Raw genomic sequence first — 26,654 nt, 5'->3', positions numbered from 1 at the left:
GCTTGAATGAACTTAAACAAGACAAATACATATATTACCTCAGCGTAAGTCATGCTTCCTGCATCCCTCTTAGCTTATTACAGGGAACATTTTGAGTCCTTTGCAGTATGTTGTGCATTAGTCCTCTAATTAGAAATGGAGGGTATAGCTATGGCCTGGATGCTCAGAAATGTTGTTTAACTTGGGCATCAGATCATGCAAAATTGGACTAATGTCTGAAAAAGCACTTTAATACCAGCAAATGCCTTGCAATTACTGCTGGTATCGTTGATCTCATCCTTCACAGAACCACCAAACCCCACCATTATGGCACAAAACAGCCAGAAAAGGTTTCCTTTATCAAGTCCAAGTCCAGCTTTTACAGAAAAACAAACCCTAAAATACTTTGCACAAATTGTTCAAATACATTCCTACAATAAGTTCCATTTTGGCATTTCACAGCTGTTGGAAGGCCACTCAGAGCACCCACTTCTCTAATAGGTAGATTCATTCTTCTAGCTGAACACGGCTGAAGCTGACTTAATTGCCTTTTACCCCAGCACAGTTCCTCTGTGTAAATTGCTCTTTTCCGTTGTACATCCATTCTCATGGCAGATTAGAGAGAAAACACAACTTCACCCACCCATTTCCGTTTTGCTAAATAAACAAGCCAATCTTAGTTAACAAAGAAAATGTCAGAGTCAGTCCTTCAGGAAGCAGATCTCTGCTGTCTCCTCGCTGTGCTGGTGAGCCACGTTACAGACAAGGCTTAGAGATCAATAGAAAATGCAAGTGCTGAAAACTTCCCACCTGATATCCAGGCTTCTTCTATTCTTTCATGATTCCGACAAACATCTCAGAATAAGGATGGAAACCTCTTACAGATTTTCCCAAGGACCAGCTGTTTGTTCTCTGGAGTAAGTAAATACTTTGTTATCCTTATGTTATTTGTTTATCAGCGGTTTCCTTACAGAAAGTCAGTTTAATGCATATCTATCTATCTATCTATCTATCTATCTATCTATCTATCTATCTATCTATCCATCTATCCATCTATCTATCCATCTATCTATCCATCTATTTATCTATCCATCTCAAGCTGGTTTCTCCAAAGCTCTCTGACTTTCTGCTACACTGCTTGTAACTATTTAGGATGATCCAGGTGGGGAAAAGCAGCGGATCAAGATGATCCAAGATGATGATGCTTACGATGTTTATGATTAAACAGCTTTTAGCACTAAAAAATGTCACATCCATACAGCTTTTGGAGACAGTTTGGACAGGAATGATCAAAACCTATAAACACTTCAGGAATTTTTTTGACAATGATGAATGATTTAAGTTTCCTATACACACTCTACCAAGAAAGAGTAGTACTCAGATCAAATGAGAGAATCAGGTGAGATCAGGGAGTGTATTATGGTCTGGGATTTGTGATCAGGTTCCTAAGTGTTATCTGTGCTGGGACAATCGAGTGCACCTTCTGAAGCAAATTGAGAGGATTTTGCTTAGACTGCAATGCTAAAGGGCTGTATCAAATTGCACTGCCAAGCATCTTCCAAGGACAAACAGGACTCTGTTACATGGACACCAGGCACCAGAAACTTTCAACTGGAGCATGGGCCTGATTTCTCAGAAGCAATAGGGATGAAAAGATTGCCAGTGACTGAGCAGAAAGTCTTTGAGGGGGGGCTAAGTCACAACTAGATCTTTTTACAGATGTTTGCTAATTTTTTATTAAAGATCTTCAGAGATGGACATATATCAACCACCCCAAACAATCTATTTTTATGGTTCACTCTCCTTTCTGCAGCTGCATTATTTCCCTAATGTCTCATCTTAAGCTTTTTTGTGCTTTTTGAGACTGTTCATTCTAATTCACAATGAATACAAGAAAACAATATGGCAAACTGAAATATTTAAAGACTAACACTACAGTAAAATTACAGAAAGTAATGAAAAAGAGGAATGCAGCTAAACAGGCAAGCAGGGATGGTTTTGCAAAGGTAAACCTTTTGAAATAGTCTGCAAGTGTCAGAAATGAGACCTTAAAGAAAATTACTGTATATGAATTGGGACAGGTGAAGCTAATTACTGCCTGTGGCCTACATGCTATAAAATGGGTTAGTATTGCTACAGAAACCTTTTTGGTGTGTCCCTGTAATTAGCACAAAAGTACTATTATTGTAATTAACTGAATCCCCTAGTACCTACTGCAATGTTCATGGCTTTAAGCAGGTTAATGTGAAAATTAATTTGTGCTAATTTACACAAGATCAGTGGCACCCAAACCAATCTGGCTGCAGTGGTAATTTGTGAAGTAACAGTATTTTCCTGTTGACTTGCACAAGGCACCAAAGCTTCAAGAATGTCACATAAACCCATCTTAGCTTTCACTTGTGATAAAGCTCTTGTGATAATTTTCCATCTTCTTGGGATAAATGTATTGTGAGACTGACTCCTAAGTGGATAAGTGATGTACTAGCTCTTGACATATAAATTAACAGGATAAAAGATTTGGGCATGGTCAAGGGGCTGGCTGGTCTCAGAGCAGACTGCTCTCCAGGATGAGTTACCTTTCCATCTCGTTTGACTTCCAGGGAAAAGCATATTTCTGCTCGCACACAAGAAAGAAGATACAATTCTTTTGTGCACAAAACCTTAAGTCCAAGAGACTGTAGGATAATTCAGAGGGACTTGAATTCTTCTCAACTTAGTCCTGGGCAAGATGGGAAAATAATAAGAAACAACTACCTGGAGGACTGAGAGAGAACCTAGCTGAAGTCAAGCCAAATCAGAGAGAGGTTCAGTGTTAAGGGACAGAAGAGAGAAGATAACTTGTTTTTGTGCTTGTTGCTTTTTATTCTTCCACTAAAATAAAACATCTTGCACTGGACAGACAATTTCTGTTCCCTGTTAGCTTTAGGCTGGAGAAACACTGTCATCACCTGTCCGTGCAATCGAGAAAATTAAGCCTCACAGCTTGAACCAAAATGTCTCGTAGCTTGTAGACTATTGTTGCACTTTCTGGACAGTGACTGGCTATGCTAGGAGTGGCTAATTAGGGCTTTCTTGTTCTCTTTTCTGCAGTTGGTGTTGGTGTCAAATGAACTTTTGCACCTCGCCTTCCTTCAAAGGGATGCAATCCCATATGAATGGTTGTTCTGAGCACCCGGAACCATCCCTCCTCCACCTCAAAGCTGCTGTCTTTCATGTCTTTCATGAACAGGATGTCTGATCATCCTCCTGCAGACTTGTGCTACCACAATAACAGGAGGGCAACACTGGAAAGCCCCACAATCTCAGCACATTCCTGGACCCCTTCTTGTTTTCTGGCCTCGCCCACTACCTTGAGGTGGGAAGATGACAGGGCAAATCATAAAGGCTTAGTTCAGCCTGTTGGGGTTATTCTCCTAGGAGCCCAAAGAAGAGGTTTACCCACAGCTGCATACAGGGCCACCATCTTCCAGAAAACCTTCTCTCCCACTGAATTCAGAGGAGCCTGGTGGACAGAATCTCCTTGCCCTTGCCAGCAGCAGCAGGGTTCTGAGCCTTTCTGTCCTGCCTGCTCAGCAGAACAAATCAAAGCCCAGATCTTCCCTCTTTTGACCCTCTCTGTTGGAACCTTAGTATACAATGTCACAGAACTTCATTTAATGGCAATTAAATTAATTAATGGGAATACTAAATTATGTGTCTTCCCCCCCCCATCCCATCAGTTCTTATGTATTGATGGGACAAGAGTTAAAGTTCAGCTCTGTTTTTAAGGAGCATAACAGTGGGCTCAGTCAGCTCTGACAAGGACATGGACACAAGTGAGTAGAGCTCTCCTTCACAGCTTTCCCAGCTCCTGCATGGCAAGGAGGGCAGCAAAGCTTCAGGTTTTCCAGTCCTTCCACCCCCTTTTCTGCTCCCTGGGCTCATCTATAACCTCAACAAAAGCTGAGCATCCTCCCTGCATCTCCTACAGCCCTCAGTGATGGGGGCTGGTGAGCAGCAGTTCCTCTCCCCTTGCAAGCTGCCCAGCATATGTCAGTGTGTCCTGTGCCTCATTCCTTGCCTGCCAGAGGGGTTAATTTCCACATTTCTTTCCTTTCAGTCTTCTGCCTCACCTCTCCACCATTCCTCATAAATTACCTGTAAAATAGTTTTTAAAGCCTGCTTTCTCTTCCTTGTCTTCAGCATTACTTCTCTTTTGTTTGTTTCCCTAAGCCCTCAGTGTCCTACCCTCTGCAGATCTGGCAGGATCATGAACTGTTTAAGAACCATACAAATGTAATTATCCTTTTTATATATTAATATTTTTGTTTGTTTGTTTGTTTTTTAAATTTGTTTCCCTAACTTCTGTCAGACATTGAGCTTGTTTATTCCAATTTGCGTCCATTCTTACATTAGATATCCATCTGGAGAGTGGCCCATGATGATTTTAGGTGCATTTTGCTATTTTAATTTTCCTTTTCACAAGGTCACTTAGCTGAAAACCAAGTGAGGACAAACTGAGCTGGGAGAGAAAACAATAAAGTGAATACAGGGCAGTGAAACCACCTCTTTTTTCTCTAAAATGTGATGCCAAGCTCTCTAGAAGCTAAGTAAATAACATTGGTTTATATGATTCAATTTTTTAATACTATTAAAAAAGGAATTGTAAATGTGTAAAATTGCAAAGGACAAAAAATAAAGTGTTGTTATTTTCTTAAAGTTAAACAGAAAACTGAGGTTGTCTTGCAATTTCAAGCTTGGAAGACACATATGAAGAAGTCCTAATGAACTGCAAATACAGCTCTGAAATCTTGTATAGTCAATTTTCATTGGGGCATTATAGTTCTGTTCATAACAAAAAAATATGTGTCTTTGAAATGATGAGCCTTGTTTGACTTTCATGTGTTATTAGCTCTCAGTGGAACTGAAGCATTAAAATTGATTGTAATGAGACATTTGCAGACACTATGACTGCAGCAAGCCATTCCCGTCTGGAGATGGCTGGCACAGGAGGCCTCTAAAAGCATCCCAACAGGGAGCAAGTACCATGCACTGACAAAGGGAAACAAAAATCAGCTTTGGAGAGGTCTGCCATGCAGCTGGCATTGCTGTGCAGGACATGCCAAATGGCTGCTCTGGAGGCAAACGAGGGCAGCACCCTTCAAAGAGTGGGAACGGATGCTGAGGGAAGTGCTGGTTAAATGCACATCTGTTTTCAAATACACTCATGTGTATTTCTGCCAGATGCTAAAACAGAAAGAATTAAAACTCTAGTTGAAAAAAAAAACCAAAACAAAATGGAATTAAACCAGAATTGTCAAAGCAATAATAATAAAAATAATAACAATAAGAACTTACATTTCTTTCTCATACCAGGACGCTGAAGGTGAATCTATTCTGAGAACTGCAAGACTTCTTATCTTGTGAATTCTACCTCAACTTCTTCATCTTCAAAAGCCTCTCTCACCCCGTCAGCCTTTTCTACTTTCTGCTACAGTTTAAATACAATCCAGTGATAGACCTATATCAGAGACTCTATTTCTCTTTTCTCTCCTCATCCTTCTCCATTTCTTTGCTATCTAATTATGCCAACAAAGTGGAATAGCCTCTCACAATTACCCTGTTTTCATGAAGCTTGTAAGAATTTCATAGCTCTAAGACTGCCGTCAAAGCTAGTTCATGTATATACACATCTTTGTTTATTCATTTCTAGTGCTTGCGTAACCTAAATTTCTAAGGCAAGTAACCTGAAAAAAGGATTATGAAATACTCTGAAGAGAAACCATTGCAAATGTGACAGCTGCTAAGAATCACTATGACTTTCCTATTCCTCCTTCCCCTAGAGGTTACTATTGTTGCTGGCTGAGGAAACAGCTGTAGCGTGCTCACGAAGGGCAGAAAAGGCCTGAAGAAGACAGATTTGCCCTTTGGCAGTTTGATGTCTTGCTGGAAAGCTTGTCAACCTTATTTACATTTTAATTTGCATGCCAGCCTCTACAAGGTTTTATATTCATATTCTGCTTTAGAGTATCTCCTTGACTATAATCACAACGACCTTTACATGTCTTTCCCCATTACCCTCTGGGCTGCAGTCCCTGCTCACTGGGCTGTCCAGGGACCAGCAGCAAGAAATGTCAGGCTAAGCATGACATTTATCCAAACAGTTGGCTGCTTGTAAGGTAGACTTTTCTTACTTAAAAAAAAAAATAGTATTTTCTTTAGGGATTAAAGAGCAGGGCGGGCAATGGCCACATGCTGCTAAAGGAGAGTGGTGAGGGAAAATCCCTTTCCTGTAAGACTGGAGCAAAACTGGCAATGTGCATCACCTGACAGTGGCTACCCCTGGGAGAAAAGAAGGCAGGAGGGATGAAATTGGGCAGTGACTGATTACTATTGACAGTATTTTTACCATCAGACTGACAGCAGAACTTGGCAGGATTATGCTCCTGGCTAGTTAAGAGAAGCACTGCCATAAACATGCCCTGCTCCAAATAAATCAGAGCACAGCCACAAAAGCTTCGTGCATGCATTAGCCCCCAGCCTGTCAAGCTGCTACAAAAATGCACGGTTCTTCTTACATTCAAAATAATGCCAGTTGAAAATATACACAGATTATTCAAGGTTTTATGAGCATTCTGTGGCACCTTTCAGTCATTACAGAAAAGACTTTACTGAATATATTTTAATCAAGTAAAGCTTTCAAAACCACTGAATTATCCCTGCCACAGAGACTGGTGGTTTTGTTGTTACAGGCTAATCCTGACTTTCTGATGAATTCACCACTTCAGGATTTCCAAATACCGAAGCATCCTCTTCTCAGAGCTACAGAGAACACTTCTGGGGATATGGCTATCATAAATAATTTCAGATTCCATAACTTCTACATTTCTGATTAACTTTGATAAACATTTACTTATAAAAAATTTTGTATCCTGTTACTATGAACAGACATTGTAAGAACGAGGGCAAGGTGGGTTGTACTGCTCAGGGTGAAATGAAATACCATATCTTGGGTGAAGAAGGATGTTTTTCCCTAGGTCAGATTGCAGACACAGTAACACTGGCTTTTTGTTATATATCTGCTTATCTCTGAGTTTTATTTACTGTTCCACAGCATCACAAGGAACCCAGTTTCCTTTTCTCTTGAGGATCCACTTCAATGCATCATCACAGGATCCCTAACTACATAAACAGCACCAAGCCCAAGTTGGTGTTTTTTATTTCCAAAGAAATAAATGGAAGGATCATCAGGGCAACATCTGAACTTTCACAGTTCAAGAGTTAATTTGAAGTGTTCTGCTGTCAGTGGTACAGCCTCATCAAAACAGTGGTGAGGAAGCTTAATACATTACATATTTGTGTGGACAAATGTGGACAGCAATATTTTCTTCACTTCAAGGCTCAGGAAAGTCCTTTCCCAGATAATTCTGAATTCTACATCTCCTCAAACCTGTAGATGCAAACTGAAAGTATGGGCACTGGTCCTTTCTGTTCTGTAAGACAGTATGTGGCCACAACAGGAGAAAAGAAGCTATTTAGTTTTTATTTGGTTTTGACTGCTCTGATTGCTTGACTGGTCTACTTATCCCAGGCCAGACACCCTGTATCACATGGATCTGTCATTGAAAGCTGTGCTTGTTTTATCAGGGGGAGAGGTAATTTTCTTCATGGTGGCTGGTTTGAATTCTGTTTGGGGACAGCATTGATAATAGAGGAATTTTTTCATTACTGCTGAGCAGGGCTTGCTCAGAGTCAAGTCCTTTGCTGCTTCTCGCCTGACTCCATCAGTGAGGAGGCTGGGGGTGCACAAGGAGTCAGGAGGGGACACAGCTGCGACCCACCTGACCTAAGGAATATCCCAGGCTACTGCACATCATGCTCAGCATGGAAAGCTGAAAGAAGAAGGAATAGGGGAAGTGAGTGAGCAGTTGTATTGGACTAATTTGCAGCTGGGGTTAAACCATGACACAGCATCAAGGACTATGGATCCAAAATGCCATAATTGCTGGTGGATGACACCCTACCTACCATCAGTCTGTAATTTCAGAGCTGGAGGTTTCTGTCAACCTCTCTTAAGCTCGATCTGCCACAAATACTTACCCTGAGTAAAGAGGGCTGACCTAAGAGCACAAACTGGCCTGGCTACGTGATGGCTGAGACTGAGGACCTGGGAAAGAAATGGCCACATGGAATGCTGTGGTGATTTCCCTGTTTTAAGCCTTGTCACTCTTCATCACGATTTCATGACACAGTTTTGAAGTCACCAGCATGGACAATGTCAAAAGAAATAAAAAGTTCTGGAAGGGATGTGATAAACGGCCTACAGCTGAAAAGAAACCAAACTTCTGAAGAGGTCCAGGATCAAAGGATGTGGTAAATGTCATTTGGATGGTACTTCTGTCATGTTACAAGACTCACTGCAGCAAGCACAGGAGAACAAGTTCTGCAACAGATCAGAGCCAATTATCAAAGTAATCCCATTTGGCCATAAAAATATCTAGTCATTTAATACTGCTAAGCCTTGTTTGTAATCACAAAACTTAATGAGAACAACTTACACTGAAAGGAAAGAAGGGAAATCTCTGGAGTAGAAAGGCTGCTAAAGAGGACGCTGACAAATGCAAGCAAATTTGAGGTTTTAACTTCTTTTATATAGGCCATACCCCATTCATGGAGGATTTCTCTTTAATCAGTCAACCCAATGCTGAAGCCAGCTACAAGATTATGCAAGCACGCTTTTGTTTTCACACTCTGTGCCATGTAGGCAAGTCTCCCAATTAAGAAAAGGTTTCTTTTGTTTGCATGAGATTCTGTTTAATTTCCGGCAGGCAGATTCAGAAATAATTACCATCTATATAGAAGGATGAATAGCAGTCAAACCCAGAATTCTCATTACCCGCCAGAATTTCAAAGTGAACTTAACTTCTAAGCAAGGATTTGGCAGGTCTGAACAAAAGGGAAAAGGTATTGGATCAAAGTAGTGGTGTCTAATTTAAATTCTGAACACGAAGAATGATATTTCATAAGGTCCAGGACCTCAAATCTTGGAAGAGCCTGAGAGTAGTCACAGAATTCTGAGAAGGATTCACATTTCTTTTGAGAAGTCTGGCTCCTCCTTGCCACATTTAAGGCATATTGGAGGTCTCAAACACTAGAGAATGGTTTGGTCAGGTGAGGACAGGAGTGCCATACATAAAGGATTTTAGCCAGTTTACATTCCTGATGGAGGGATGTCAAGAAGATGGTTCTCAGTCCTTCCCAGCAGTAGGACAAGAAGCACTGTGCACAAACTGAAATACAGACAATTCTGTTTAAACATTAGAACAAACTTTTTTATTCTAAGGATGAGCGGATAGAGGAACAGGTTTTCCAGAGTTGGAGAGATATTAAAAACTTGATTCTACATGACCCTCAGCAACCTGCCCTTGTTGACCCTACTAGAGTGACTGCTCTTGGAACAGATTATCCAGTTACCTTCCAGCCTTTACTATTCTGTGGGTCTGTGGAACAATAGCTCTAATTCTCTGTACCTATGCAAATGTAAGGCATAAGCAAAGCACCTTCTCCTCTTCTGCTCAGAAACACAGAGCTGGTAAAACCCACAGGCAGGATAATGTATGGTTAACAACTTCAGCCCTTTAGAATGCAAAGATTATTACAATAAATAAAGTATTACACTTAGCTGTATTAATGTCCCCTGGCTGGCATTATTCTCCCTGGTGACAGTGCTATTGAACAACTTGGTACAGCAATATAAAGGTTTAATATCTGCTACATTTAATATCGAACTCTGATACAGGCAGTGCCCACGATGGCTACAGGTCTGTCAGCATTTTCAAAGTTTTATAACAGCCATGAAAACTCATGGAGTATAGAAATGAGTCAACCAGTACTTATAATTGCTGGCATTTAGCACCACAGATGATGACTAAGAATCTATATTTGAAATACCTGGAGTTGGTGGAGTCCAAATACAAATCCTAGGGAAAATCAACTAAGTACTACATTTTTGTGAATTAAATACACACAAATGTGTGCAGCTTGTAGAACTTTTAGGTGAGTGCTTAAAACCATATTTATTCACACACACACCACAAACATATTTGGTCATCATACAAAATGAGTATTGTTTTGATTTGGTTTTACCCTAATGCAGAATATTGCCATGTTTGGCATTCATCTTCCTACCCTTTCATCAGCAGAGGTGGCTGCATTTCGCATTTCAGAAATAACATTTAGGGAATTCCCTGAGGCATAATTTTCAGTGGCAGATGTCACGTATCTTATACACTCAAATACAGTTTGACAGCATGCAAGTGGTCTTTGCTTCCTGCATTAACCAACCTCACAAAAAAATTAAGTTGAAACAAAAATTCAGGGAGTTAGTCATAATGTCTGAAATGCGTCTCTGAGAAGGAGCTCACAACAAAACAGATGTGCCAAGATGATACATTAAATTTATTTTTATATGGCAGTTTATGTAATTCATCTGAAAGAGGATGGATCTTACAAATCACACGTTGACATAATTTACAATTATCCAAAAGAATCCTGATGTGTTTCACAGACTTTAGTACAAACTCCATATATCTATGGTATCCACCTCAAGGCTGTCAGTCACAATTACAGATGTGGTGCAAGTAAATCAAAGGACAGAACAGTGGCTAAATTAAAATCATGCTTGACCTTCAGGCTGAGCTGACTAATTTAACTACAACTTTGTCTGAAAGACCTACAGATAGTTTGGGTCACAGTCAGCAGGAGTCATATCCACCAGAAGATGAAAGGCTGAGTCAGGTCTCACAGATGTTAACCCAAGGTTGAAACACACTTTAACTACGTTTGTGTTCTCACGCTGATCTTTGAGTTACTTTGAGGTTTTCAGTTATATGCAAATGGTGTAAGAAAGATCCCAATCAGGCTCTGGAGGTTTCCACATCAGTGCTTACACCTTTGGAGTTTCCATTACCAAATTCAGTGACTGACTTCAATATTTGCATTCAAGTTATTCACTTGCATAAACTCAAGTATAAATATATATTTTTTTCTGGGAAAACTAGTAGATTAAATATGTTTCTTCATTGAAAAATCAACTTTTTAATCAAAATGCAATTTGCCACTAGGGATACCATTTTCCAGCACAAATATTCTAACATTAATTCCTCCTGCCTCTCTTTTCTCCCTCCCTCAAATGACAGTTTTGGAAAACTGAAAATTTTCAGCTCCGTCTACTTATGTCTTTGTTTTTTGACTTTTCCCCCCCATATTTATCTATGTCTTCAACATATATTTATGTTTAGGGATACCAGCCTGAAAAACTAAATATCATATTTTTGGTATTCTGAAGCTCATACTGACATAAAATATCGCTTATATTTTACCTTCAAGTATACTTTAAAAATAACTATACCGAAATTCAGCAAAATCCAGGATCTCAGGTATGGTAACCTAACACCGGGGAAAGGTATAAGGAGTAAAACAAAGCAGATAAAAGTGTTATTTTTGCGTGATTCATACCAGCTAACTGATTAATTTAAGATAGACAAGTATTTGTAATTTTTCTTCTCATGTTTCAAATCTTAAAAACACCTCCTATGATAAATATGAATCAATAATTCTTGAGCAAACATATTTTAAGATTTAGTTGACAGGTCTACAGACAACTTCTATAGAATAAACTTGTTTCTTCTTCTATTAAACCAGCATACCAAAAATAAACTGAAACAGAAAATTTCAGTCCATATTTTATATTAGGCATCTCAAACAATTGAGGAAAATGTTGAATTTCAAGTCTTATGAATAGTGTAGGGCAAAAGCCTGACTGGTATATAAACCTGAACTAAAATGTACAGATGCACTTCACAGTAATTCTACTAGAAATTTGCATAAAAAGTTGTAGCCCTTCCTGCTTGCTGTCTTCTAGCAATTGAACTTTCCCTGCTTCAGATCCCTACATTCAATACCTACGCACCAAAATAAATTAATTGAAAACAAAGCAGAATTTATTTGCATTTCTGAAAAGATGGGAGAAAGCTGAATACAAGTGTTTTCGTTTCAGGGGTCAGGTGCCAGTAGCAAGCCATGAAAGAGTGAAAACCAAATAGAGATTTGAGTGCAAAATTGCACCACATTACCTTAAAAGGCCAACAAGTAACCCCTGCCATAAAAATATCCCAGTTTCTCTAAAAAGCTGTTTCAGGTACCTTGTACAACTAGATCAGGCTACCATTATAATTCAAAGATGATAAAATTTGAACAGAAGTAGAAGAAACCAAACATGAACAGCAAACGTTTAAACTGCATTCAGTATTACAGAACACCTTCTTTTATTTGAATAAGAACTTTTTAGAATATCTACAGAAAATTTTATGGTTTTTAACTAACAAATTGCAAAAAAATGTGAAATGAAATTAATTCCACACCTAGAAAACCTGTTTTGAATGGAGGAGTCTTATTTTACCCTCCTCTCAAACTTGTTTCTGTGTTGGATGGGCACATTTCAGTGAAGTATCTAACACTTGTGGTTGTACCTCAAAGAGAAGAATTACAGACCACCACAGGTAACAGCCGAGTTTCACCTAAGACCTAATAATTCACCTAATAATTTTATTTTACATTTCTGGACTACAGCCCAACCCAAAGCCAGCAGCAGCCAGTGTGCACTGTCATTTTTCTATGGAATGTCTACCAGAAACACCTACCTGAGAAGGGCAAGGATAGTCCGTGGAACACTGAGAGCAGATAATAATTTCTATCTGGAAGAATAGATTCCTTTCAGAAATAATATTTTGATAGTGAGGGTCAAAGAACTACTCCTATAAACTGTAACTAAATACAGAAAAAATAAAATACTATTTACATGAAAAAGCACTGTAATACTGTATTTATGTTTACACCTTCTTAAAACTTGTAAGTAGATTTTTTGAAAGAAAGTAGAGATTTTCTTTTGTGAGTAATATTTAATTACTTAGATACTACTAGTATTACTAGCTGCTGGGGATATTTTTTCCTACTTGGGAAACACAGTACTGAACGCAGCAAGAAATGCTTCTGAGAGTACAATTTCCTTAAAAGATAGAAATAATTAGCAATAGAAGGAAAAAGAAAAACCCAAAACAAAAACTCCCCACAACAAAGTGCATAGATTAGCCTGCCTGGCTTGCTCACTCGTTCAGTTTCAGCATGTGGCTGCACATAACACAGTTAAATCAGTTCTTTATTATTTTATAATGTTAAAGGTTATTACCACAACACACAAAAGGGATAATAGCGGGTTCTTAAATTAGCATTTGCTCAGCTCAAATGCCACTGCACTAATTCTTTTCCTTAGAATCTAGCACAAACAGTATTGCAAATGATGCTTGCAGAGCGGTGGGCTTGTGCTGTCTCCGGAACGGGACACATCTCCTCAGGAGTACAGGAATGGATTAGAAGGGACAGCCCATGTCTCACTCTGCCACTTCGCAGGTTCTTCAAACACAACACACTGACCAGTGTGATGTAAAGATGACATTAACTCTCAGGATTTAAAAAACTCTTGTCAATCCAGATTACTCTCCTGCCTGGCTAAAATAATAGGAAATTTCTGCTAACACTATGAAAGTATTCTGGGAATGAGGACTCTATCTGCAGTTTTATCAGGCTAACTTCTGAGTGAGCACATTGGGAATTCCCAAGTGGAAAGTTGTTGATGCCATAAGCATTTCCCTGCAGTACAAAATAAAATTTGTATATTATTATTATTAAGCTTTAGGCTGCCAACCACTAATTAGAACTTTGCACAGGACAGAAGAGAGTACACCACTGCTGTTCAGACAACAAAGGAATCTGCTGCAGAGGAGCATCACTCCTGTGGGCTAACTGCATGTGGGATGATAAATGTTCTCCACCTTCAATTATTCCAGGCAGGACAAAAAACTGAGGACCAGAGAAGCTGCAGGTATTTCTCAGTGCTTTCAGCCTGCAATCTGATGAGATCCTAGCAGCAACTTTCATCTGGGGCCACTCTCATAAGAGGGTCTCCCCAAATTTCTTTTATTTTACACATGGTCATGATGTAAAAAGATGAAAAGTGTTCACCTAGAGAAATGCACAGGGACTTCCAGTGAAGCTTTCTTGGGATATATACCCAAGTCCTGCCTGCAGGACTCAAAGCTATAGGGCCTTTACCAGAGATGATCCCGGATGTGTGTCAAATCCTACACCTCTGGTTATGGGCAGCTTCTCCATTGTAGTGGGGAGACAGCTCTTGGAACCAGCACCCTTCTGACCATGCATGCCCCCTGAAAACATGGAAAAACTCCAAAGAAAGCTGACATGACCTTGGAAGGAATCTCGATGAACATTTTTCATGGTTTTGGTCATCTAGACTACACTGAATGCCATTTGAAAGGAGACAACTAGTCTAAGTTTATTTCACTGTCATCTGGCTCCTACTGATTTCTCCTGCTGAATTCTCCAAAACCATTTCTACTACCCTGGAACACATCTTTTCACCTGTGATGTTTCAAGGACTGAGAGATCTGTTTGTCCATCTGGCAGCAAAGAAGGTTATTTTATTTTATTTTATTTTTTTATTTTTTTATTTTACTTTACTTTACTTTATTTTATTTTATTTTATTTTATTTTATTTTCCCCAGCAAAGAATACTTATGTTAATAGTTCATTTTTTTTCCTCTTTTTAAAAATAATAGCATAATGCATCTAAATGTCAAGGCACCAGGAGCCACCAAACAAACCAAGCACTTGAATCCACAAACAAACTGAACTTAGCATTTGTGAGATGTATTTTGCTTACAAGAGAGCTTTTCATGGATTTAATAACTTGAATATCCCCTCCTGCTCGTAAAATCATATAAAACCTAACCAAAATCTCTTCTGCAGGATTAGACCTTTACATGTATTTCCCTCACAGCACAAAGAGCACACCAACATCAAAGGGCATGCTGTGTTTATGAAGAAGCCCTGTCTTGCTCCAGCTGCCAAATTTATTCCTGTAATGCACTGACTGTTTGATAGTCCTTTAAAATGGAATTTCTCTCCCTAGTTTTCTGGATATACAAAAACCTCTACTGCTTTCCACTGACGCACTGTCATCCTTTACTTTGTTCTATCTCTTCCCTTCCATAAAGTTGTGTTGGCTGTTCCCAACCCTGAGGATACTACATGGCTAAGCTATCATTTCACCCATTTTTCCAGGGAAGGCCCTCTCCCTGAAAGCCCATCATTATGATTGCCAGTGTCTGTACAGCTTTGTTTCACGCCCGCCTTGAATACTGAATTCAAACCTGAGAATTCTTAAAAATAGCACAGTGTCACTTTATCAGTCTCTTCAATAAAAAGTAAGAGAGTTAATATATAGTTAACAGCTTTCAGTTTTATGCATTAGATGTTTCTGTGCTCAAGACTCAATATTATAAATGTCTTGCTCTGTTTGAAAGCATGGTTTGTGTACTGTGTACTTGAAAGTGCAAAGCAGAAGTGTATCAGGCATACAAACTTGTGAGTTTACACACCCCAGCTGCCATCTCCAATCACTTTTTACACAGAGAACACAGTCACACAACTACACAGTCAGACATTAGCTGTATTTACAGCAAACCAAAAAACAACTGCCCAAAAACCAATGCCGGCTTATCCAATAATCCATTTTGTCAAAAATGCTGACCACAAGCTGCCACGGGACTTCACAGTAAACCTGAAGGTTGGTAAACAGGAGATGTTTCAGAGTAAAGGAAAAAGATACAAAGATCAATTCCTGAGCTCAGCAGTTTTATCTAAGATATTTTTCCTGGGCATCTATATTTTATACAAAAGATAATGTGGGTTGGTTTCATCTGCAACCCAAATGTAATAACAGAGCAAGATTCCTTTTGAAGAGCAGATTTCTGCTACTCAAGTGTGCTATGCATCAATCCTAAAATATTACCTCTATCCAGAAATGCTCAGGAAGCCACCACACTCTTGGAGCTGTGGTGCAGAGAGTTTCCAGCAGGATGTAGCACTAACAGCAGGGATGGCTGTTTCCTGGACCAGCCCTAAGGGCATTTAAGACACAGCACTCCATGGAGAGCACTGCTGTTGCTTACTGCCAGGTGGGAGGCATGGATCACAGCACCAAACTAATACCCAGATAAAACATTTGTGTCCTCCAGATCGAGATGATGTTAAATACAATTCTTAGTCTTTGTTGTTTTTCCTACAGCATCCCTCCTGGGATATGACCACAAAGGAGCAGTAGGCATACATCCGGGATAAAATGGGATTTTTGCCACATCCTCTGGCTATTTTCCTTGGTCTTATTTGGAGTGAACTTTGAAAAGCTGGTCTCATCTGTGCCCAAGCCTCCATACCACTGCCTGGAGACTGAACTAGTTGTCAGCTTTATTTATTGTGTAATAACAAATAGCGAGTCTGGATCTCTGGTTCCCACAAGAGCCCATATGCCCATATCATAACTTTCTCCTTTTAGGGTTGCTTTTCCTGTCCTAATTTATACTTCCTAAGTTACAGTACATACATTTACATGGTTAATGTTCATATTGCTGAGATTACACCATTGTGATGCATGCAATATAAATGCCTAGACAGATGGATGCAGTATCACAGATTTCTGAAAGGAGGAGAACTTGCAAAGCCAGAAGCTCACACTTCAAGAAACCCATTTGCTGGCACAGGGGTCACTGAAAATAGATCTGAATGCTTAAGAAGCAGTGCAACACTCTTAAATAAAGTAATGCTGACAAAGGTATACACTCTTTCCTAGAAATAGGCTCTAGTCTGTTAGGCTGCCAGGAAATAATTGTCACAAAAAATTCTGCTCTTTTCAAATTTATGATTTACAAAGAGTAAGTGCAAATCTGCCAAGCAAAGGAAGTCAGTGGGAAAGGCCACTTAGCCAATAGCCTTTCTCTTTAAATAAAAATTGATACTAAAATGAGATACCGTATTAATTAAATCAGGATCAGTACTGCAGCTTTTGTGCTTCACATGTAACTCATTGAACGAATTATTTCTAAGTGAGAAGTCATGATACAAGTCTAAATCACTACAGAGTAAACAATTTGGAGTGATACCAGGTGAGAGGTCTCTGCAAGAGAGCGTCTCCCTCCATGTATTAATAATACAGCAATAAGACAACAGGTGCTGTTCTGCCAAGCTCTCTTGATATTTATATTCAATAAACTTGATTCTCCAACCCACAGAGAATGAAAAAACAACCCCAACTGGGTACAATGAGATAAATGCAATGACTATAATACTGCTGCTAGTAAAAGAAAAAGTAAAATTGTTACTCGTGACCACTTCCCTCTCCTGGGGAGACATAAAGGTATTATATGGCAATCTTAATATTTCAGTTCCATAAATTCTGCTTTTCAATTCCCTTCTGATTAAAACAACAACAAAAAAATTGCAGGCTTACTGATCTTTAAAGGTTACTGGCAAGATAATGTCAACATATTAACGGAGCTTACTTGAAAAGATACAGAGGTCAAAAAGAAGCAAGTGATAATTAGAGGAAAGAATCTAAAGCTGGTGAAATTCAAAAATTCATGCAGACACTACAGGAAATATACCTTTCTCTGCATAGCTGTGCTACAGCATGTTCCTTCAGTTTGTCTCAAAGTCTCCCTTTGCCTTTCATCTTACACATATTTCAGCACTGTTGTTATGCAAGATGGGGAATCATTCATTTTAATGTGATACTAAGCATATTACCACAAAACCAGAAAGAAGCGACCGATTTACTGAGTATCTAATTAAAAAGCTCTACAACTCAAATTCTCTGCAGCCCCTCACAGCACATAAAAGAATTAATGCTGCGTCTGAAAAGCCACATGTACAAAAAGCAAAGAATTTGTAAATGTTTCTGATATTTGCTTATTCTTTTCCTGTCTCTTGTTACAAAAGCCACAGCCATCACTCTCTTTAAGTGCTAATAAAAGCAATTTAATGACAGGTAGATTTGCTGGTTTGTAGCTTCTTTGAACCCCCAACATGCTCACTAAAGGAAAGTAACTTTAGCTAGGAAAGAGATCCTCGCAGCACGATGGTGAATAATTCATCATTGCATTTTTCTTTTCATCTCATTTTGTGCCAGTAACGTACACAACTGAAAATATTGCAAAATCTAAAAACAACCACAGACAAGGACTTCCAGCAGCAAAATACACATTAAACTAGCAGGCAGGTTTCCCCAGCTTATATAATAACAGCTTCAGCTCGACAGAACCCCCATCACTCACCGAGGACTGAATTCACTTGAACAAAAGCGGAGCCCAGTCACCAAATGCAGCTTTGCAGGACTCTCAATGCAAGATGCTCCTGTCTGCTGTTCGGCTCACACTTGCCTTTATAACTAAGCCAACCAACAACATTCAGCTGCTGAACCTGATGAATTATAAAACGGTAGCTCCCAGACTCTCATATTTTACATCACAGGGGGTGGTCATCCAGCATACACACTGCCTGTGTACATATATTCTGCTATAACTCATCCTGATAAACACATCAGTGCTGGCAGCAGTGACAGTAATTGGTGCTCAGGATGTACAAGCACAAACCAACAGAGCACACTCCCACCTTCTGCTCTGTGCAACATCTCTACCTGTCAATCACTGCACCTTGTTAAGGTGGAATGAGCAACTGCACTTGGGGGAGAGGCAAAACTCAGAGAAGAAACCATCTACCAACACAAATTCTGCTCTTAAACATTTCTTAATGCAGTAGTAAACGTACCTTCAGTGTCCTATAGGTAACAATTTTCACGATTTTTTTTCCTAAATCTTCATAAAAATCTTCCCTTCTTAAAGACACAGTTCTCATTTAGCAACTAACACAAGGTTCATTACTCCTACTATCATGAATGGAAATTATTCAGGCAAATTCCAGGGACATCAGCATGGATAACCTGAAAGCATTACTCCAGGCAGAATGACTGTAAAAGCAATATACTTGTTAGGTGAAATTCTGTGCCCATTTTAAAATCCTCCTAAAAATACTGAAATGTTTTAAGATCATCCTCTGAATTACAAGGATCTATTTATAATGCTCTTCACTTCTCTAGTACTTTCTTTTCCCCACGTGCTTGCATAGCTTTTAAAGTCAATATGTAGATACAAAAATAACAGAACCAAACACCTCATTACCGTTAATCCAATCAATTAAACAAAACATTTTCAAATGGGATTAATTACAGCAATAAAAATCACAATTGTTGCACATACCACAAATTAACACTCAGAATTAGTCCCTAACAAGCAAAGCTGGTTATGGTAATACACAGCCAGGGATCAGCCACTGGAAAGGCATTTGTATGGCAATTTTTTTATGAGGGAGCCAAAGTTGCTCTTTCAGAGCAGAGCTCCAGGATTTTTTTTTGTGTTTTACACAAACTCAAGGCTATTTGTTCAAGGATAGAGTGGGAATGAACACTTTATTCAAGAGGATTTTATATTTCTACATCACTAGTGATGATTCTCAGAGGGTTCCATTTGGAACCTGAACTCTTGAGCCATTTCATTTCCCGTGCCTGTAAAACTCCCCCAGTTTTTGGTGCCACGAAGAAATGTTGTTCTTGGGAAGGTGAGCACAGTTGTGTGAGCGGTTGTGCATTGCCTGGATGCTTTTCCACGAACAACTGGGCTGAGGAATGCAAATGAAGCCTGTGCCGGCAGCCCCAGGCAGAAACCCAACCCTTCTCACCATCTGGACTGACTGATGTGCGTCACAATGTGGGAACAGGGTGTTGCATTTCATGCATAGCAAAAGCCAGTCCTATATGGATATATATAGATATATCCCCTTCCTCCTGTTCTCAGCTGCTTGTTCCACCCTATTCCTCATTTGTCTCTTTGTGTTCAGCACCTTTACTATCTGAGAAAAAAATCACTCCAGGCCAGAGGCATGAGCAGTGTTTCTGCATGTGCTGCTGGCTCTTACTACAGAAGAGTGTATGAAGGAAAAGCTCTCTAGAGTTGGGTGGCAGAATGTAGGGTAGATATATGGGGATTTAATCAGAGCAATGGTTTTGATGTCTCTGTCTTTCTCAGAAGCAAGGACAACTGAGATCCAATATCTGGATTCTCCAGTGATGCTGACCAAGAATAATCCAATATGGGCAGAAAATATTTCAAATTATAAACCCTGGCTCATTAAGAAGCAGCAAAAAAAAAAAAAAAAAAGAAAAAAAAAAGAAAAGAAAAAAGTCTGTGCTACTGGATTTGGCTTTCAGAGCCAAATTCTATTCTCAGGGGCTTACATATTTCACGTGCACATCATGGAGGTTCCCTAAAATGGCCTGATTACAACAGTTTGCTGTCTTGTACACTAATTAGGGTTTTCTGACCTATTTTTAATAAGAGACAGTTTCAAACCATATGTGCCAGAATGCCCTATTTTCCTTTTTGTTTTGCCTTAACCATTCAGACTCTAAAAGGCTTCCCAAGGATCTATGTAAAGATGACACTGCCTTAGAATAATTTGCTGCCACATGAATAAGACACAAGCAATGCATGGTTGAATGTCCTTGACCAACGCAACACTCATGCTGAAATTCAGCTCCCAGTTACTGAAAACAATGTTTGTAAAAGTGACCAATATCTCACTAATGTAAGCCACAGCAATATTTCATAGCTGTGTGTAGGTGGCATACATAAACCAGAGTCTGCGGCATTACATAAGATCCACCATTCCAAGAGAAATTGCTACCCTGTTTCACACTTGAAATTTTTAATTAGCTTTCCTGGCTTCCATGTTACCTTTCCATGGGTAATACAGCTGATACTGCCATAACAGTCAACAATGTGAACAATGTGGTGTTCTGTAAAAGCCCTGCCTTCAAGGTGATTTGATACGCTCAACACACGAGCATATGCCCATGAGCCCCATGTCCTTGGGGCTCTGGTATTACATTCTAGTGCAGAATGTGAGATTTCACATTCAAACATATTCACTCCACTGACAGGTGTGTGAAAATCCCATATGGCTGCCAGATTTCTGTATACCTATATATATATATATATATAGAGTGTGTATTTTTAAGGCATTTGTAACAAACACATTTGGTATTGACTCTGATGTTCTTCGCTTCAAGCTGCAAAATAGAACTGAACTAAAAATGAAAAAAAAAAAAACCAAAAAACCCAGAAGACAACAGTGTTCACATTTGCTACCAAAACATTACTTCTTTCTTCCATAATCACATGGACTATATTGACTACATACATATCATGGATATCTCATTTGCTGTCTAAAGTGAGCACACAGATCACTGGGGAAAAATCAGGGCATTTAGCTGGAATAACAAGAGCAGAAGAAGCAAAGGTAACTTCAAATTAAAAATAATTACAGGTAGATACTATCAATATCACAAATTAGCTAGTACTGGTCACTTGCACCTCAATGAAGCAAAACTAGATCTCCAGGATCTCCACAGTGTGGATTTGGAGTTTCAGGAGAAAAAATGTGCACCAACAGAGATAATTCCCAGGCCACACCAGATGGTATGGATGGATGACCAGTACTCTGGGTAGTAATCTTTGCAATGTGGTCTAAAATGCCATCCTGAAAACGAAAGAGGTATTTATTCAGTGTCCTGCATTTAGCAATCTTCAATTTCTTTACTGATTTTTTTTGTCAGGCTTACACTGGATACATTTTTACCCTGGATTTACACTCTTTCATCTGATAGCCTTTTGAAGGCACTGTCAGAGAGTATCTCTAAAGCAAAGAGCCCAGCAGGATTTTAAAAAGGACTGGGCATTTATCAGATAATATCATCCAGAAGAGCAGTAATAACAAGAAGCCTAAGCTTTCCAACGGTCCGGGGGTGTAAAAACACTTTGTTTCTTACAGGTGTTTTTTCTTTCACAGCAGGCTCAACCCACTGCTCTGCCTCAGACTGCATCCCTTTACAACAGCCCAGCTTATCCTGGCCCCTGTATGGGACAAAGAGTATCAAGGGCTGCAAGTCACTTCCCACCTTCCTCCCAGCAAAGGCACTAATTTAGCTCTCCCTCCCTAATCTGGCTAAGTGTAACCATGAAATCTGTATGAGTTTAGTTAATTCTGAGATCTACCTTTCTTCTAATCAAAGTCAGCAGAGCACAACTGTAGAGGTCTTTTCTTACACTTGATAAAGGCAATCCCTAGTTACAGGGAATTTCCCTGCCTATACCCTCTGAAGGGTAGTAGGTGAAATAGCATCATCATTCCTTTCGAGTACAGAAATCTATCAAACTTTTAATTCCAGAGGATTTACAAGTTTCACTAACTACTCCATTGTCTGTGGTCTGAATCCAATGAGAATGTATCATTTTATAAAGAGATGGTAAAATAGTACACACTGAGTCAGACAGATTCCATTGCTGTAACTTACATACATCCCACTCTGCAAAATAAACAACAGTGACCATGTAAATTAATTTAGTTGCCACGCCAAGGCAATAGGGAAATTAATTTTCTTTCAATGTTGCACACATGAAATTTCATGTAAGAACAGTTTTTAAATAGTTTCAGTTCCTAAGATTAATCCTCATAAGTACAAATGAATAAAAGTGTATACTTAGGTTAATTAAGAAATTAGCTGGCACAGGGCTTTGAAGATGCAAAGGACTGTACAAGTGCTATTGCTATAATAATATTTTTCAGTATTACAATACTTTCCTTCCTCAAGTGACATCTCTTTTGCTACAAGTGCAGAGTGAAAGCTCAAGTCCTCTTTCTGAATGAGGATTGTTTTGAAAAAATACAGAAAAAAGAGAATTTAAAAGGATACTCAGCTAGGTCTGAATGAACAGATGCCCAAGAGAGCAATTTAAGTTGATCAAGGGCAATGACAAGAACTTGATTTGCTAGTTAGGAAGGCTGATCTCTCCTAATGGTGGCTTCACAGTCTTGAGAATATGAATGATCCTATCAGTAATAAAGAAGAGCAGCTAAAAGGGAGGAAGAGCAGATGGCACTTTCCCTAGAGCCTCTGGAGAGGCTGTCTGGATTTGATTTGATTTGAAAAGCCTTTTATAGCACCCTGTGAACCTGGAATAATATGGCAACCCATTAATAAGTCAGCAGATATCACAGGAACAGCCTGATATTTCATAAAAATGTTTATTTTCTGTATGGCTTAGGTTAGTCCAGCTGGTTAAAAGAACTGAGAAACTTGGAGGAGATGGTTCAGAATCCAGAACCAGTTTGCATTTTTTTTTGTTGTTTTCTTTTCTCGACTTTTGTTTTCCACGGAACCTTGTGTTTGCTTCTGCTATTCCCTTTTACGTGAGTTAAATTTTTCTGAAGCTTGATATTCAAATCCCAAACAAATCATAAAGGACTTAATAGCTCTATGAGCCGGGAAATAAATAAAGATACACTTTCTACTAGCTAAAAGTTTTTATGTAGTAGCAAACCAGACAAGCATCTTTTACACATCTTTTACACAAACAGAAGGTCCCACAGGCAACTCCTTGTAAGCCTAATGCAGGAAGCAAATGAGTTAACAGCTTTGGATGGCAAAGAATGGTGGAGCCATGAAGATCCTCCTCGGATTCGCAGTTTAACTCTGCGTGCACTCTGTGGTGGGAGGAGTAGGTGGCTGATTTGGGAAGAAGTACAGCACAGGAATGATACACTTGACTCCTCTGAGGATGGTGATGAAAATCTGTCAGCTTGGCATAGTCCTTCACGTTACCTACAGCAAGAACTGACACATGGAGAAAGCAACAGCTCTACAGACATTACAGTAAAAAACACAGAATACAGATGGAAAAGGCCTTAAAGATCATCGAGTTGAGCCATTAACCCAACACTGCCGAGTCCACCATCAAACCATACCCCCAAGCAGCACACCTACATGTTTTTTGAACACTTCCAGGGACAGTAATTCCACCACTTCCTTGAGCAACCTGTCCCAATGCCTGACCACATTTAACAAAAAAATTTTCCTAGTATGTAATCTATCTTCCCCTGATGCAACTTGAGGCCTCTTGTCCTATCACTTGTTACATGGCAGAAGAGACTGAGCCCCACCTGGCTGCACTGCACCCTCTTTCCTGGTAGCTGCAGACAGCCCAGCACAAGAGGCAGAGTGTGTGTGGTGGAGAAAGCAGAGCTGCTTTGTTGGAGAGTCCTGTGACAGTACTGCAAGGGGCTGTCCATGGAAAGGGAAACAAAAACATGAAACAGTCTTCATGAGAAAACAGGGAAATTCAGGCCTGCATTTGTGGTGGATTGGAAAAAATAAGCGGCATCGCCTGAGGATGCCTCCTGCACGGATTGTGACAAAGAGCTAGCACAGGAATCAATACGCACGCACACACTCTCAGATTAAGTTTTCCCCTCCTACAGTTTTCTTTCAGGAAAGAAAATCTGAAGCCTGGATGACTAACTACAATGCAGATGGCAGAGCAGTGTAGAGATACAAGCTCCAAATGAACTAGCTCAGATGACACCACGAGTGAATTTAACCTACTCATACTAAACTCCACGGTTATGCTGTTCCTGGAACCTGAACATGCACAGCACTTTAGGATTCAGACAAGCCAAAGAAGGACAGCAGGTGATACTCAAGCTAGTTCTGTGCCAGCATTCCTGCAAATTTACGTCTGCAGTTTTTTGCCATTACTTGTGAACGTGCCAAGAAAGTACCTCCCAGCAAGAAATAATACATGAATGACAGCAGCATCAGAGCAAAGTATTGCTCTGAAAAGAAAGGAAGAAATAACTCTTTTTTAGGATATAGAATACCCTCTTTCAGCTCCGCAGGAATCATCCATAGCCTTTCATGGTTCACAAGACTGCTGAAACTGCAGATTCACTGTCTTGGCTCTGATGCCAGGGCAATTAATTGAGCGCTCACCAAACACCCTTTTGGGCAGCTAGGGGGATGGCTCTGGCAAACTTTATTTGAGGGGATTGTCATGCTTAGTGTATTCCCACACTGTCTGGGCATTCTGAAGGTGGGAATAGCAATGACACTTCATCTACAGGTCAGCAGTAACCATGAGCAGGAAAGTGTCTACCATCCCAGCACATTTACACCTGGTAACTAACTTCCACAGTCTGAGCTCGGCTGGGCACATAAGGACAAGCCACCCTTTGGTGAGGATTCTGTCTGAAGGGACCCAAGAACCAGGACACTGATTAGATGCTCTGTTCTTGAACTACTTATAGCTTGAGGATTAATTAGGAGTGGGAAAGTGCTCTCAGACCTTTAACTGAGGAACTGAAGAATTAAAGGAGTTGAAATATAAATACTTATTATCACAACAGTATCAGAATCTCTGACTGAAACCCTACAGAAATAACTCACGCTACATAGATCCAACAAGAACATTCCGCTAAGGTTTTGCAAATGACAAAATGGGATTTATCTGGGAATGCTGAACAACTGAATAGAGAGGTGGTACGTGTTAAAACTGAGAATGTGCAGTTTTCAGCACTTGAATTTATAGGTGTCTACTCCTGTGCTCTGCCCAACTTTCTGCTAGATAACACCAGAACTGTAAACATAGCATATGGAAAATAAAGGCCGAAATAAAAGCTAAGAGCAGCAGTGGGCAGTTGATGGCTTTCTCTTTCTTGTGCTTGCGACTCAACTGCTATTTTAGCAGAGCACCTTGGAAAAGGAAAGCAGGAGCAAATGGCAGTAACTGGGAACTCGGGACATTTGTTGTAAGAATTTTTTGTGTCCTGGGATGGATGCTGCTTCTGTGACTCAGTTTCTCAGCTCAATACTGCTCCATGCAGGTACTGTGAATATACACTAAAAATAATTATGTATATAAACATATATCCTGCAGGCCACCTAAGTACCTTCAAAGCAAACAGTTCTGAAAGAGTTGGAGAGTCCAAGCAGAGATTTTTTCCCAGTCTTTTTTTTTCTCCTTTTACCCACAACTAGAAAAAAAATATCCATATTGACCGTCTCAATGTTAATATTGCACAGCAGACAGAAATATATGTCAGTCTAAGGGACGTACAAGGAAACAATATAAAAGTGCTGTCGTTGAGCAGGGATAGAAATTAAAGGAACTTTTGCAGCTCCACTTCTCAGAGAATACATTGTTAAAATGTGATTTGGGGCCAGAATAATCATTCTTGAATGAGAACAATAAGAACAAAATGATCCTGAGGTGAAGATGTTGAAAGCAGACAATCCATGCTGCTTTGTGCCAGTAGCGAACAAGGACTTCAACAACAAGGTATAAAAATGCATTAAGGTGATGAAAATGGGCCACTTTTGAAGGAGACGATGCAACCCTTACAAAGAAAACCTTGTGTACAGAACACCATAAAAGGACAGGGCAGTTTGGATGACGACTCCCTGTGGAGACTGTAGTCAGCTTCATATCTTCATAGATGGGACGTGTCCTGGCAATGCGCGACCCCGCGGATATCCTGGCATTGTGCTAGAGAGTAATGAAAACCATGGCCCTGAAAGCATCATCAGAGTTCTGGGCATGCAAAAATTAGTTAGCCCACCCAGAAATTTACAAGGGGGAAAAAATCCTTTTGCTTTTTACCAGTAGATTTAATTACTTTACTTCAGAGTAAGCATCCCATTGGGCTACTCTTTCCTTCTGAATTAACAGAGAATTTTAGGAGGATGAAAAATGCAAATCCTATGTGTATATTTTGACTACACTACCCATATCCTAATAAAAAGAAGAGACAAGTAGGTAAAGCCTTTCTGAGTATGA

At 39.6% G+C, this 26,654-nt stretch overlaps 1 protein-coding gene and 1 long non-coding RNA gene across 14 annotated transcripts in view; one reads left to right on the top strand and one right to left on the bottom strand.

Annotated features, from left to right (window-relative positions):
* DLG2 (discs large MAGUK scaffold protein 2) overlaps positions 1 to 26,654 on the bottom strand; it is an 831,288-nt gene that overhangs the window by 99,280 nt on the left and 705,354 nt on the right. The window contains exon 1 of one of the 13 annotated variants that reach the window (XM_059838493.1): positions 18,204 to 18,302. The exons of 10 other annotated variants lie outside the window; for them this stretch is intronic. The gene's annotated coding sequence lies outside the window, so the exon portion shown is untranslated. Of the gene's footprint in view, positions 1 to 789; positions 892 to 5,316; positions 5,655 to 18,203; positions 18,303 to 26,654 lie in introns of those variants that run through there. 2 more of the 13 variants (XM_059838491.1, XM_059838492.1) reach the window with 2 other exon arrangements.
* LOC132323365 (uncharacterized) lies at positions 757 to 11,953 on the top strand. Its single transcript, XR_009485328.1, has 2 exons — positions 757 to 896; positions 7,073 to 11,953. It is a non-coding gene; the product is annotated as an uncharacterized LOC132323365 (long non-coding RNA).

The sequence above is a fragment of the Haemorhous mexicanus genome, chromosome 2, assembly GCF_027477595.1.
Source record: "Haemorhous mexicanus isolate bHaeMex1 chromosome 2, bHaeMex1.pri, whole genome shotgun sequence".
Taxonomy (NCBI): domain Eukaryota; kingdom Metazoa; phylum Chordata; class Aves; order Passeriformes; family Fringillidae; genus Haemorhous; species Haemorhous mexicanus.
This window is presented reverse-complemented; position numbering and strand designations above follow the sequence as displayed.